Source organism: Pongo pygmaeus, chromosome 3, assembly GCF_028885625.2.
Source record: "Pongo pygmaeus isolate AG05252 chromosome 3, NHGRI_mPonPyg2-v2.0_pri, whole genome shotgun sequence".
Classification (NCBI taxonomy): domain Eukaryota; kingdom Metazoa; phylum Chordata; class Mammalia; order Primates; family Hominidae; genus Pongo; species Pongo pygmaeus.
This window is the reverse complement of record NC_072376.2, coordinates 177,484,254-177,497,651: the sequence shown is the minus strand read 5'-3', so window position 1 is coordinate 177,497,651 and position 13,398 is coordinate 177,484,254.

The window sequence follows — 13,398 nt, the reverse complement described above, 5'->3', positions numbered from 1 at the left end:
CATTTTATAAAAACATTTAAAAAGAATATTAGCATTAAAAGTGATTGAGAAATTAAATTAGTCTTGATACTTATGTTTCAGTTGCAATTATTTTCTTTCTTTTTATTTTTAATCTATCATTGATTTATCATGTAACTTATACAAATTGAAAGGCATTAACTGGACTATAAATAACGAAATATGTGAAACAAGAATAATTTGTGTACTAGTTTGGAATTGGCCTGATGTAACTGCTACCCAAATATCAGAATTTTAAAGCTACTCCAAGAAAAGTTTTATGCCAAGGGGAGGAGCCAAGATGGCCGAATAGGAACAGCTCCGGTCTACAGCTCCCAGCGTGAGCGACGCAGAAGACAGGTGATTTCTGCATTTCCATCTGAGGTACTGGGTTCATCTCACTAGGGAGTGCCAGACAGCGGGCGCAGGTCAGTGGGTGCACGCACCATGCACGAGCCGAAGAAGAGCCAGGCATTGCCTCATTCGGGAAGCACAAGGGGTCAGGGAGTTCCCTTTCCTGGTCAAAGAAAGGGGTGACAGATGGCACCTGGAAAATCAGGTCACTCCCACCCGAATACTGTGCTTTTCCGACGGGCTTAAAAAATGGCGCACCAGGAGATTATATCCCGCACCTGGCTCAGAGGGTCCTGTGCCCACAGAGTCTCGCTGATTGCTAGCACAGCAGTCTGAGATCAAACTGAAAGGTGGCAGCGAGGCTGGGGGAGGGGCGCCCGCCATTGCCCAGGCTTGCTTAGGTAAACAAAGCAGCCAGGAAGCTCTCCAACTGGGTGGAGCCCACCACAGCTCAAGGAGGTCTGCCTGCCTCTGTAGGCTCCACCTCTGGGGGAAGGGCACAGACAAACAAAAAGACAGCAGTAACCTCTGCAGACTTAAATGTCCCTGTCTGACAGCTTTGAAGAGAACAGTGCTTCTCCCAGCACGCAGCTGGAGATCTGAGAGTGGGCAGACTGCCTCCTCAAGTAGGTCCCTGACCCCTGACCCCCGAGCAGCCTAACTGGGAGGCATCCCCCAGCAGGGGCAGACTGACTCCTCACATGGCTGGCCGGGTACTCCAACGGACCTGCAGCTGATGGTCCTGTCTGTTAGAAGGAAAACTAAGAAACACAAAGGACATCCACACCAAAAACCCATCTGTACATCACCATCATCAAAGACCAAAACTAGATAAAACCACAAAGATGGGGAAAAAACAGAGAAGAAAAACTGGAAACTCTAAAAAGCAGAGTACCTCTCCTCCTCCAAAGGAACACAGTTCCTCACCAGCAACGGAACAAAGCTGGACGGAGAATGACTTTGACGAGCTGAGAGAAGAAGGCTTCAGATGATCAAATTACTCTGAGCTACGGGAGGATATTCAAACCAAAGGCAAAGAAGTTGAAAACTTTGAAAAAAATTTAGAAGAATGTATAACTAGAATAACCAATACAGAGAAGTGCTTAAAGGAGCTGATGGAGCTGAAAACCAAGGCTTGAGAACTACGTGAAGAATGCAGAAGCCTCAGAAGCCGATGCGATCAAATGGAAGAAAGGGTATCAGCGATGGAAGATGAAATGAATGAAATGAAGTGAGAAGGGAAGTTTAGAGAAAAAAGAAGAAAAGAAATGAGCAAAGCCTCCAAGAAATATGGGAGTATGTGAAAAGACTAAATCTGCTTCTGATTGGTGTACCTGAAAGTGACGGGGAGAATGGAACCAAGTTGGAAAACACTCTGCAGGATATTATCCAGGAGAACTTCCCCAATCTAGCAAGTCAGGCCAACATTCAGATTCAGGAAATACAGAGAATGCCAAAAAGATACTCCTCAAGAAGAGCAACTCCAAGACACATAATTGTCAGATTCACCAAAGTTGAAATGAAGGAAAAAATGTTAAGGGCAGCCAGAGAGAAAGGTCGGGTTACCCTCAAAGGGAAGCCCATCAGACTAACAGCGGATCTCTCGGCAGAAACTCTACAAGCCAGAAGAGAGTGGGGGCCAATATTCAACATTCTTAAAGAAAAGAATTTTCAACCCATAATTTCATATCCAGACAAACTAAGCTTCATAAGTGAAGGAGAAATAAAATACTTTACAGACAAGCAAATGCTGAGAGATTTTGTCACCACCAGGCCTGCCCTAAAAGAGCTCCTGAAGGAAGCACTAAACATGGAAAGGCACAACTGGTACCAGCCGCTGCAAAATCATGCCAAAATGTAAAGACCATCGAGACTAGGAAGAGACTGCATCAACTAACAAGCAAAATAACCAGCTAACATCATAATGACAGGATCAAATTCACACATAGCAATATTAACTTTAAATGTAAATGGGGTAAATGCTCCAATTAAAAGACACAGACTGGCAAATTGGATAAAGAATCATGACCCATCAGTGTGCTATATTCAGGAAACCCATCTCATGTGCAGAGACACACATAGGCTCAAAATAAAAGGATGGAGGAAGATCTACCAAGGAAATGGAAAGCTAAAAAAGGCAGGGGTTGTAATCCTAGTCTCTGATAAAATAGACTTTAAACTAACAAAGATCAAAAGAGACAAAGAAGGCCATTACATAATGGTAAAGGGATCAATTCAACGAGAAGAGCTAACTATCCTAAATATATATGCACCCAATACAGGAGCACCCAGATTCATAAAGCAAGTCTTGAGTGACCTACACAGAGACTTAGACTCCCACACATTAATAATGGGAGACTTTAACACCCCACTGTCAACATTAGACAGATCAACGAGACAGAAAGTCAACAAGGATACCCAGGAATTGAACTCAGCTCTGCACCAAGTGGACCTAATAGACATCTACAGAACTCTCCACCCCAAATCAACAGAATATACATTTTTTTCAGCACCACATCACACCTATTCCAAAATTGACCACATACTTGGAAGTAAAGCTCTCCTCAGCAAATGTAAAAGAACAGAAATTATAACAAAGTATCTCTCAGATCACAGTGCAATCAAGCTAGAACTCAGGATTAAGAATCTCACTCAAAACCGCTCAACTACATGGAAACTGAACAATATGATCCTGAATGACTACTGGGTACATAATGAAATGAAGGCAGAAATAAAGATGTTCTTTGAAACCAATGAGAACCAAGACACAACATACCAGAATCTCTGGGATGCATTCAAATCAGTGTGTAGAGGGAAATTTATAGCATTAAATGCCCACAAGAGAAAGCAGGAAAGATCCAAAATTGACACCCTAACATCACAATTAAAAGAACTAGAAAAGCAAGAGCAAACACATTCAAAAGCTAGCAGAAGGCAAGAAATAACTAAAATCAGAGCAGAACTGAAGGAAATAGAGACACAAAAAACCCTTCAAAAAATTAACGAATCCAGGAGCTGATTTTTTGAAAGGATCAACAAAATTGATAGACCACTAGCAAGACTACTAAAGAAAAAAACAGAGAAGAATCAAATAGACGCAATAAAAAATGATAAAGGGGATATCACCACTGATCCCACAGAAATACAAACTACCATCAGAGAATATTACAAACACCTCTATGCAAATAAACTAGAAAATCTAGAAGAAATGGATAAATTCCTCGACACATACACTCTCCCAAGACTAAACCAGGAAGAAGTTGAATCTCTGAATAGACCAATAACAGGATCTGAAATTGTGGCAATAATCAATAGCTTACCAACCAAAAAGAGTCCAGGACCAGATGGATTCACAGCTGAATTCTACCAGAGGTACAAGGAGGAACTGGTACCATTCCTTCTGAAACTATTCCAATTAATAGAAAAAGAGGGTATCCTCTCTAACTCATTTTATGAGGCCAGCATCATCGTGATACCAAAGCCTGGCAGAGACACAACTAAAAAAGAGGATTTTAGACCAATATCCTTGATGAACATTGATGCAAAAATCCTCAATAAAATACTGGCAAACCGAATCCAGCAGCACATCAAAAAGCTTATCCACCATGATCAAGTGGGCTTCATCCCTGGGATGCAAGGATGGTTCAATATACACAAATCAATAAATGTAATCCAGCATATAAACAGAACCAAAGACAAAAACCACATGATTATCTCAATAGATGCAGAAAAGGCCTTTGACAAAATTCAACAACGCTTCATGCTAAAAACTCTCAATAAATTAGGTATTGATGGGACGTATCTCAAAATAATAAGAGCTATCTATGACAAACCCACAGCCAATATCATACTGAATGGACAAAAACTGGAAGCATTCCCTTTGAAAACTGGCACAAGACAGGGATGCCCTCTCTCACCACTCCTATTCAACATAGTGTTGGAAGTTCTGGCCAGGGCAATGAGGCAGGAGAAGGAAATAAAGGTTATTCAATTAGGAAAAGAGGAAGTCAAATTGTCCCTGTTTGCAGATGACATGATGGTATATCTAGAAAACCCCATTGTCTCAGCCCAAAATCTCCTTAAGCTGATAAGCAACTTCAGCAAAGTCTCAGGATACAAAATCAATGTACAAAAATCACAAGCATTCTTATACACCAATAACATACAAACAGAGAGCCAAATCATGAGTGAACTCCCATTCACAATTGCTTCAAAGAGAATAAAATACTTAGGAATCCAACTTACAAGGGATGTGAAGGACCTCTTCAAGGAGAACTCTAAACCACTGCTTAAGGAAATAAAAGAGGATACAAACAAATGGAAGAACATTCCATGCTCATGGGTAGGAAGAATCAATATCGTGAAAATGGCCATCCTTCCCAAGGTAATTTACAGATTCAATGCCATCCCCATCAAGCTACCAATGACTTTCTTCACAGAATTGGAAAAAACTACTTTAAAGTTCATATGGAACCAAAAAGGAGCCCACATTGCCAAGTCAATCCTAAGCCAAAAGAACAAAGCTGGAGGCATCACACTACCTGACTTCAAACTATACTACAAGGCTACAGTAACCAAAACAGCATGGTTCTGGTACCAAAACAGAGATATAGATCAATGGAACAGAACAGAGCCCTCAGAAATAACGCCACATATCTACAACTATCTGATCTTTGACAAACCTGAGAAAAACAAGAAATGGGGAAAGGATTCCCTATTTAATAAATGGTGCTGGGAAAACTGGCTAACCATATGTAGAAAGCTGAAACTGGATCCCTTCCTTACACCTTATACAAAAATCAATTCAAGATGGATTAAAGACTTAAACGTTAGACCTAAAACCATAAAAACCCTAGAAGAAAACCTAGGCATTACCATTCAGGACATAGGCATGGGCAAGGACTTCATGTCTAAAACACCAAAAGCAATGGCAACAAAAGCCAAAATTGATAAATGGGATCTAATTAAACTAAAGAGCTTCTGCACAGGAAAAAGAAACTACCATCAGAGTGAACAGGCAACCTACAAAATGGGAGAAAATTTTCTCAACCTACTCATCTGACAAAGGGCTAATATCCAGAATCTACAATGAACTCCAACAAATTTACAAGAAAAAAACAAACAACCCCATCAAAAAGTGGGCGAAGGACATGAACAGACACTTCTCAAAAGAAGACATTTATGCAGCCAAAAAACACATGAAAAAATGCTCACCATCACTGGCCATCAGAGAAATGCAAATCAAAACCACAATGACATACCATCTCACACCAGTTAGAATGGCAATCATTCAAAAGTCAGGAAACAACAGGTGCTGGAGAGGATGTGGAGAAATAGGAACACTTTTACACTGTTGGTGGGACTGTAAACTAGTTCAACCATTGTGGAAGTCAGTGTGGCGATTCCTCAGGGATCTAGAACTAGAAATACCATTTGACCCAGCCATCCTATTACTGGGTATATACCCAAAGGACTATAAATCATGCTGCTATAAAGACACATGCACACGTATGTTTATTGCGGCATTATTCACAATAGCAAAGACTTGGAACCAACCCAAATGTCCAACAATGATAGACTGGATTAAGAAAATGTGGCACATATACACCATGGAATACTATGCAGCCATAAAAAATGATGAGTTCATATCCTTTGTAGGGACATGGATGAAATTGGAAATCATCATTCTCAGTAAACTATTGCAAGAACAAAAAACCAAACACCGCATATTCTCACTCATAGGTGGGAAGCGAACAATGAGAACACGTGGACACAGGAAGGGGAACATCACACTCTGGGGACTGTTGTGGGGTGGGGGGAGGGGGGAGGGATTGCATTAGGAGATATACCTAAAGTATAACAATAATAAATAAAAAAAAAGAAAAGAAAAGTTTTATGCCAATAAATAACCATGTATATTTATTTATTATAATAGCTTATATTCTTTGAATATGAAACAGTTCTTTCTTTTTAAAATTATTTCTTTCCTATATGGTAGTAAAGTAAGAACTTGATGAATATATTAGCCCTTCCAGAATTCTATAGTGTTATGTTGTAGTGAAGTAACTGATATGTGACCTGTGCCTAAATAGTTGTTGCCAGTTGTATGTCATTATTTGTACCCAACAAACATGGTATGAAATTTGTCAGGATTCATCTTAGGTTACTAGTAACTTTCTAGTTTTCAGACAGTTTTTGTGTGTATATTTTTTCTTTTTTAACAATGAAGTCATTGAGGATATAGCATTGAATAAGTCACTCACGATCACAGACACTATAAATGGTATTTGGACCCCACATATTTTTCTGTAACACCCATCTCAAGAGCAAAAGGATATGAACATTTTGATATACTGTCCAAATTGTTTATGAGTTCAACCATAAAATGCAAGAATTTCCAACAAATAGTCTCCAAATAACATCAGTGGGGTGAGTATATTTGGAATGAGGTATTCAGCATCTGTGAATACTGTTAGTTATATGTTAACATATGTGAGAGTCACACCATTGTTCTCTCTGACAATTATCTCCCAGCTTCCCAGGTAACACTACTGTGAGTTTTACATACTGTACTTTAGAACATTTTCACCTAATGTCTTCTACAGAGAGTTTTGAGGTGATGTTGAATATATTCTATGTCTGAAGGCGTCTTGAAGGAAGTGATATTTGAATTGAGGTCTGAATAAAGTCAAGGAGAAGATACCTGAAGAGAGAACATTCCAGGAAGAGGAAACCTCCAGTGCAAAGGCTTTGAGATAAGGGCATGCTTGGTTGATGAGAGAAATAGCCAGAGGCCAAAGTAGCTGGAATTAGTGAATCAAAGTGAGGGCGATTAAGTGATGTGGATGTAGAGTTAGTCTGGGCTGGCCCAAGTAATTGTAGAACTCTGTACATTTAGAAAAAAGACTTTGGATATTTTTCTAAGTGTTATAGGAAGATCCAGAAGGGTATTAAGCAAAGAATAATTATCTTTAATGTCTTAAAGGGATTGCTAGGGTTGCTCCATGAAGAAATGACTAGAGTACAAGCAGGGAACAATTTAGGGTGCTATGACCACGTTCTAGGGAGTGATGACGGTGTGGAATGGGGCAATAACAGAAGAGGAAACCAGAAGTGGTAGAATTTATGTGCTGCTTTAACAAAACTTATTTTTTCTTTTTAATTTTTGTGGGTTAATGGGTACAAAGAAATAGAAAGAATGAATAAGACCTACTATTTGATAACAAAACTTCTTGATAGACTTAACATGGGATGTGATATACAGCGAGACACTAAGAACAATGTGCACACACGCCAGTGCTCTTTACTAAAATGGGTAAATGGGTAAGCCTAAGGGAGAAATGTTTGTAATGATTTTGTTTAAAGAAGCTTACTCAAGTGAAGACTTTGCATATAGGTCTGAAGTTTATGAGAGAAGTTGAGTCTGAAGTAAAATTTTACTCTTCAGCATAAAGATTGTATTTAAAGCCAATGAAACTGCATAGGGTCATCTAAGGAGTTAACAGAGATAAAGACAAGTTACTAGGAGTAAGTCCCAGGGCCCTTCCATATTTATACATTAGGGAAGGAATGGCATTCATCACAGGAGATAGACAATGATCGGGTACGAGAAAAACTAGGGAAGTGTGGTGCTCCAGAAGCCAAGTGACCAACTGAGGCAATACAAGAAAAAGCAAGTGAATGTCTAAAATGTTCCCAGGAAGTCAAATAAGACAAAGACATGGAAAATGAAACATTAGAAGTAATGCGGAGGTCATTGATTAACTCGACAAGAGCTGTTTTAGTAAAGTGACTGAGATGAAATCCTAGATAGAAGTGAGTTCCAGACAGAGCCAGTGAGTGTGAAAATGAACCAGGGAGTGTGGGCAACTGAACTTTTTTTCTAAAAGAGACTAGAAAAATAAGGAAATGATCTCAACAGAATATTTTTCAAGATGGAAGAAGCAACAGCACATTTGTACGCTTAAAACAAGATCCAGTAAAGAGAATACTTGAGGAGGGAATGCCCTTGGCAGACGAGAAGAAATGGGATCTAAGGTGTAAGTGGAGGTGATAGCCTAGTAAAAATAGGTTTATTTTGTCTGTTGTATAGATGATATATTTTGTGAGGTTGAAGAAGCTATCTAATGAGAATGTCTTCATCTGCATGGGAAAGGGGAGAGAATATTGAGTGGTTCAAGAGAGAATAGAAGATAGGAAATAATTGCCCAAGGAAGTCAGAGAATGAATTGACTAAGGAAATGTCCTAGGATTATAGGCAGTAATAAAAGTTCACTTGGATTGGACTGGCCTGCGAAAGAAATGACAAATAATACACTTGAGCCTAATTTGGGTAAATGTCAATAAACAAGGATATTCAGTATAGCAGGCGAGGAATCTGGCAGCTGTGGTGTCTTAGTGGCAATCACATTTAAGCTTGAGTAAATAGCTACATTAGTTTCCCCAATAATTTTCTGATTTGGAGGACACCAGTCATCACATGGGGATACAGACCTCAGAATCTTCCTTGTATGAATATAGATTGTCTATTACACTTGTTATCAGAATTCTAACAAAGTCAGTTGTGTCTAGAGTAGGACTCCATCTTAAGAAAGGAACATGGTATGCTTATTTGACACTTAGGCAAAAACACAGTTTTCCAGACTGGATTCACAATAAGAAAAAAGGATGAAGAAGAGAAGCCTGCTGTAAGTGGGGATCCAGATATCCATGTTCTTTCCCAGCTCACAGAATACTGCATCATCTTGTCTCAGACTAGGAATTCTCATTAGATGAGGCTTCCCAATGTATTCGTTCTCCTGGTCAATTTAGGCTCAATGTCTGTAAGGGATTGGCCTCCAAATGAAAGGCAAAGAGAAGGGCAGATAAATGGAGCAGAAGCAGCCAGGATTGAAAATAAAGTTTTAAGGAAGTTTACTGATTTAAAAAGAGTTCAAAACTGTCGATTGAAAGTATACATTTAGGAGAAAAAGTGAAATGTTTTCAGGACCAGAATTGAATTACAGTGTTTGGTGAGTAATTTGATGCTGTATTTTCATTTGGCTAAGATTTAAAAAGAAAAAAAAATAAAGAAACACGGCCTTCATCTCCTGACAACTGAAAGTATGCACATCTATCTACAAAGATGATTTTTTTGTTGTTGAACTAAACTAAAGCACAAATTGAACATGTGTGTCCTTGGATAGAGGACATTAAGCAACAGAAGGTACAGTATCTTTAAGCACAGTTTTACAATCAGTAAGGAAAGCCTGTACAATTCATTTTTGTAATTAATCCTCCATAAAAATAGAGAGTTTGACACTGAATTAAAACTAATCAAAGGTAGTTCTGTGAGAAGTGAAGATAAAGTTGTACAGAAACTTTTTTCCTGATGGTCAAGCTCAAAGCAATGTCAGAACATGGCACCTTTCTATTAAGTGAGTAACAAACACAATGATTATGAAACAGCTTTCAAATATCAAGTACCTTAAATGAGTTTTGTACAGATGTTGGAGCTCATTCAATTTCTCTTCAAATCCTGTGGGAGCTACTGAGTACAGATATTTTACACTCTTGATTACATCACAGCCTGATGTTTTAGATGACTAACAGGACAGAAGCCCAACATGATCCTGTCATCATATGATACCAGTCATGGCATGACACTCTCCAGCCTTGCAAAGTATTGGGCATTGTCATAGCTTTATCATGTGCCTTTATTTAGTCTAAGAGGTTGAGGTCCCCTTGATGCCGCTCACACCAGTTCCTCAAAGGGGATAATAGAACTCATATAATTTCCTATTTCTTTGTCAATAAATGTAGTGCTGAATGCTGAGCTCCCTACATAGTAGAATTTGATGATAAATTTCAACTCAGTATTTTGTGACCTCTTAGATCAACATCATGAAATTGATTCACATTTTGTGAATTTCTCCTAAGAGAGGTTTTCCCATTTATTCTATACCAAGGAATAAAAATTGAAAACAAATTTCATTTTCCCCTGATACATATTATTCAGTCTATCCTGTGTAATTTACTACATAGAATGCCCAATTCCTATTTTAGTGCCATTGAACTCAAATCTTATTAAGATTATAACTGCTTTTATTAAATCATCTACTATCCTTCTTTTTCCACCAACATGATTTTGTGGTAAATTAATGATGATTATCTAAAAGAAGAAAAAAATTACTCTATCGAAAGCATTGAAGAGATATAGAGTCTGGTTAAGAAATAAGAATTTGGCCTTAGAAATCTAGTAGCTTAAAATACAGTCACATTTTAAATTGTAAAGTACCATGTTTAAAAGTTATTTTGATGAGTATAGCATAGTTTTCATTTCAAAGAAACCTTAGACATAGCTTAGGTTGACTCAGATTTTTTTTTCTTTTTAAAATTATTATACTTTAAGTTCTGGAGTACATGTGCAGAACATGCAGGTTTGTTACATAGGCATACATGTGCCATGGTGGTTTGCTGCACCCATCAACCCATCATTTACACCAGGTGTTTCTCCTAATGCTATCCCTCCCCTAGCCACCACCCCCATGACAGGCCCCATTGTTTGGTGTTCCCCTCCCTGTGTCTGTGTGTTCTCATTGTTCAGCTCCCACTTATGAGTGAGAACATGTGGTGTTTGGTTTTCTGTTCTTGTGCTAGTTTGCTGAGAATGATGGTTTCCAGCTTCATCCATGTCCCTGCAAAGGACATGAACTCATCCTTTTTTATGGCTGCATAGTATTTCATGGTGTATACCAAATTGTAAAGACTCAGGTATTTTACAGAATACACAGACAGACATATAATTGATACTTTCTGGAGGTCTTAGAATCTGTTATTAGATAATTTTCATTAATTCTCTTTTAGAATTAGTATTGGAATTAAAAGTAAATTCAAATATTTTAGGCACTGTTTAATCCATTGCATATACTGCATGCTTATTTTTAAAATTGTGGGTTTTTTTGTACATTGTGGAATTAATTCATATTTAATGCTCAATAGTACACCATTTTACTAATTATGGGTATATATGTTTTTATTTAATTTATTAGTTTTGAAGAAAAACTTTTCTTTTTATTCATTAATCACTACAGTATATATTCTCTCTACTATGTAAAATGAAGATGGTTTCTTTGGAAAGGTTTTAAAAATTCATTATTTGGTAATGTGACTGTAAGTTAAAGTTACAATCCTGCCAATGGTTAACTATAGAATCTTATAAAAGCAACATAACTTTTCTTGGCCTTGGTTTCTTTAATCCAAACATGGTTGAAATGGTTTCTAAGATCCTTTTAATATCCTAAAATTCTATAAAATTATCAAATCATGTCCAAAATTTTTTATAAAAAATAGATAACAAGGTTATTACAGTTTTATACAGGTTGTGTTGTTAATAGCTGTAATAATAAAGTATAAACATTTATCAGCTGAGATTTGTTTAATAACTGATGTGTTGACCACTAAAAAGTTAGTATTATATTTTCTCTTAAGATGATTTAGATGATTTAATTTTTAAAATAAATCCTCTCATCACTTTTAAATCTACAGGTGGGATATCTTGCTATAAAGGGAGATCTGCAATAAGTGTGCTTCCAGGAGATATGTTTACCTTTAGAATTAAATACATAATCCAAATATCAGATGAAACATTCTTCCACTAGAAAATGACTTGTTTTGAAAAGAAAAGGTTATATAGAAACTAAGACTACCTGATGTAAATACTCAATATAAACAGATTATTAATGATAAAACTAGCTATTGACACTTTCAGAGGCTTTTCATATGCACTTATTTGATCTTCACAGTTTAAGAGTGAGGAAAATAGTGCAGATATTACCATTCTATTTTACAGATGAGAAAATGAGAGTGAGAGTTGAAGTGCATTTTTTTAAGGCTCTACAAGTAATGCAGATGTACTAGCTCTCCCTCCCTTGCTCCAATCCTCTAGTGTGTACATGGGCTGTATGTGTGTGAGGGGGAATGTTAAAAGCAGGAGATTCAGTCTTAGCATCAATGAAGCTATGTGAGTGATGTGTAGGTCTACAATAGTCTGTAGTTGCTGGTCAGTGATGGTAGCTTCATTCACTACCCTCAAAGATGGAGTTGAAGGGCTTAGAGATCTTTCAATTTCGTCTTGCTTAAAAACTTGCAAGAGGGGCCAGGTGTGGTGGCTCACACTTGTAATCCAAGCACTTTGGGAGTCCAGGGTGGGTGGATCACCTGAGGTCAGGAGTTTGAGACCAGCCTGGCCAACATGGTGAAACCCCATCTCTACTAAAAATACAAAAATTAGCTGGGCATGGTGGCGGGCTCCTGTAATCCCAGCTGCTCACATGAGGCTGAGGCAGGAGAATTACTTGAACCTGGGAGGCAGAGGTTGCATTGAGCCAGGCCACAGGGTGGGACCTCGTCTAAAAAAAAAAAAGAAAGAAAAAAAAACACTTGCAAGAGGATCAGTGATCAAACACTATCTTTTTTGAGGACAGCTTTCCTGAGAATAAAATAGACAGTTCTTTTCTCGAAGGACCAGATTTATGTTATACAAAAACATAAACTAAGTATGTGGACTGTATTAATAATTTTCCCTGTTTTCTACAAGGGGAACATTTCTTATAATTAAAAGGCAAACATCCCTCTTACCTCTCCATCTTTTCCCTGGAAGAAAGGTGCCCTTTTTAGTCTTGTTAACTCAAGCATTTCAGCCTCAATCTGGAGGCTGAGTGGAGCTTTTTTGATCACTCATTCCTGGTACTTAGGAAAGCAGGGTGGATTCTTTTTTTAGAGCTGGTGGGCATTCTCATGCTAGCTCAGTATCCCGCACTCCCTCAGCAAGTGCTGCTGCTGCCCTCCTCACAAGTTTCCTAAAATCATGATGTCTTGCCAAGGTGATTATTAATTTTCTTTCAAAGTCTCCATAGGGTAGTATTGCATGGGGAAAACATTTATATATTAATGTTACTTGGGCTGTTCTACCTTGGAATGAATCATCTTGACCTCTTTGTTCCAAGGAGCATTTGACAAATTACAGAGCCTGTTTATATTACAAGGACAAGTTGTATGTTTACATTA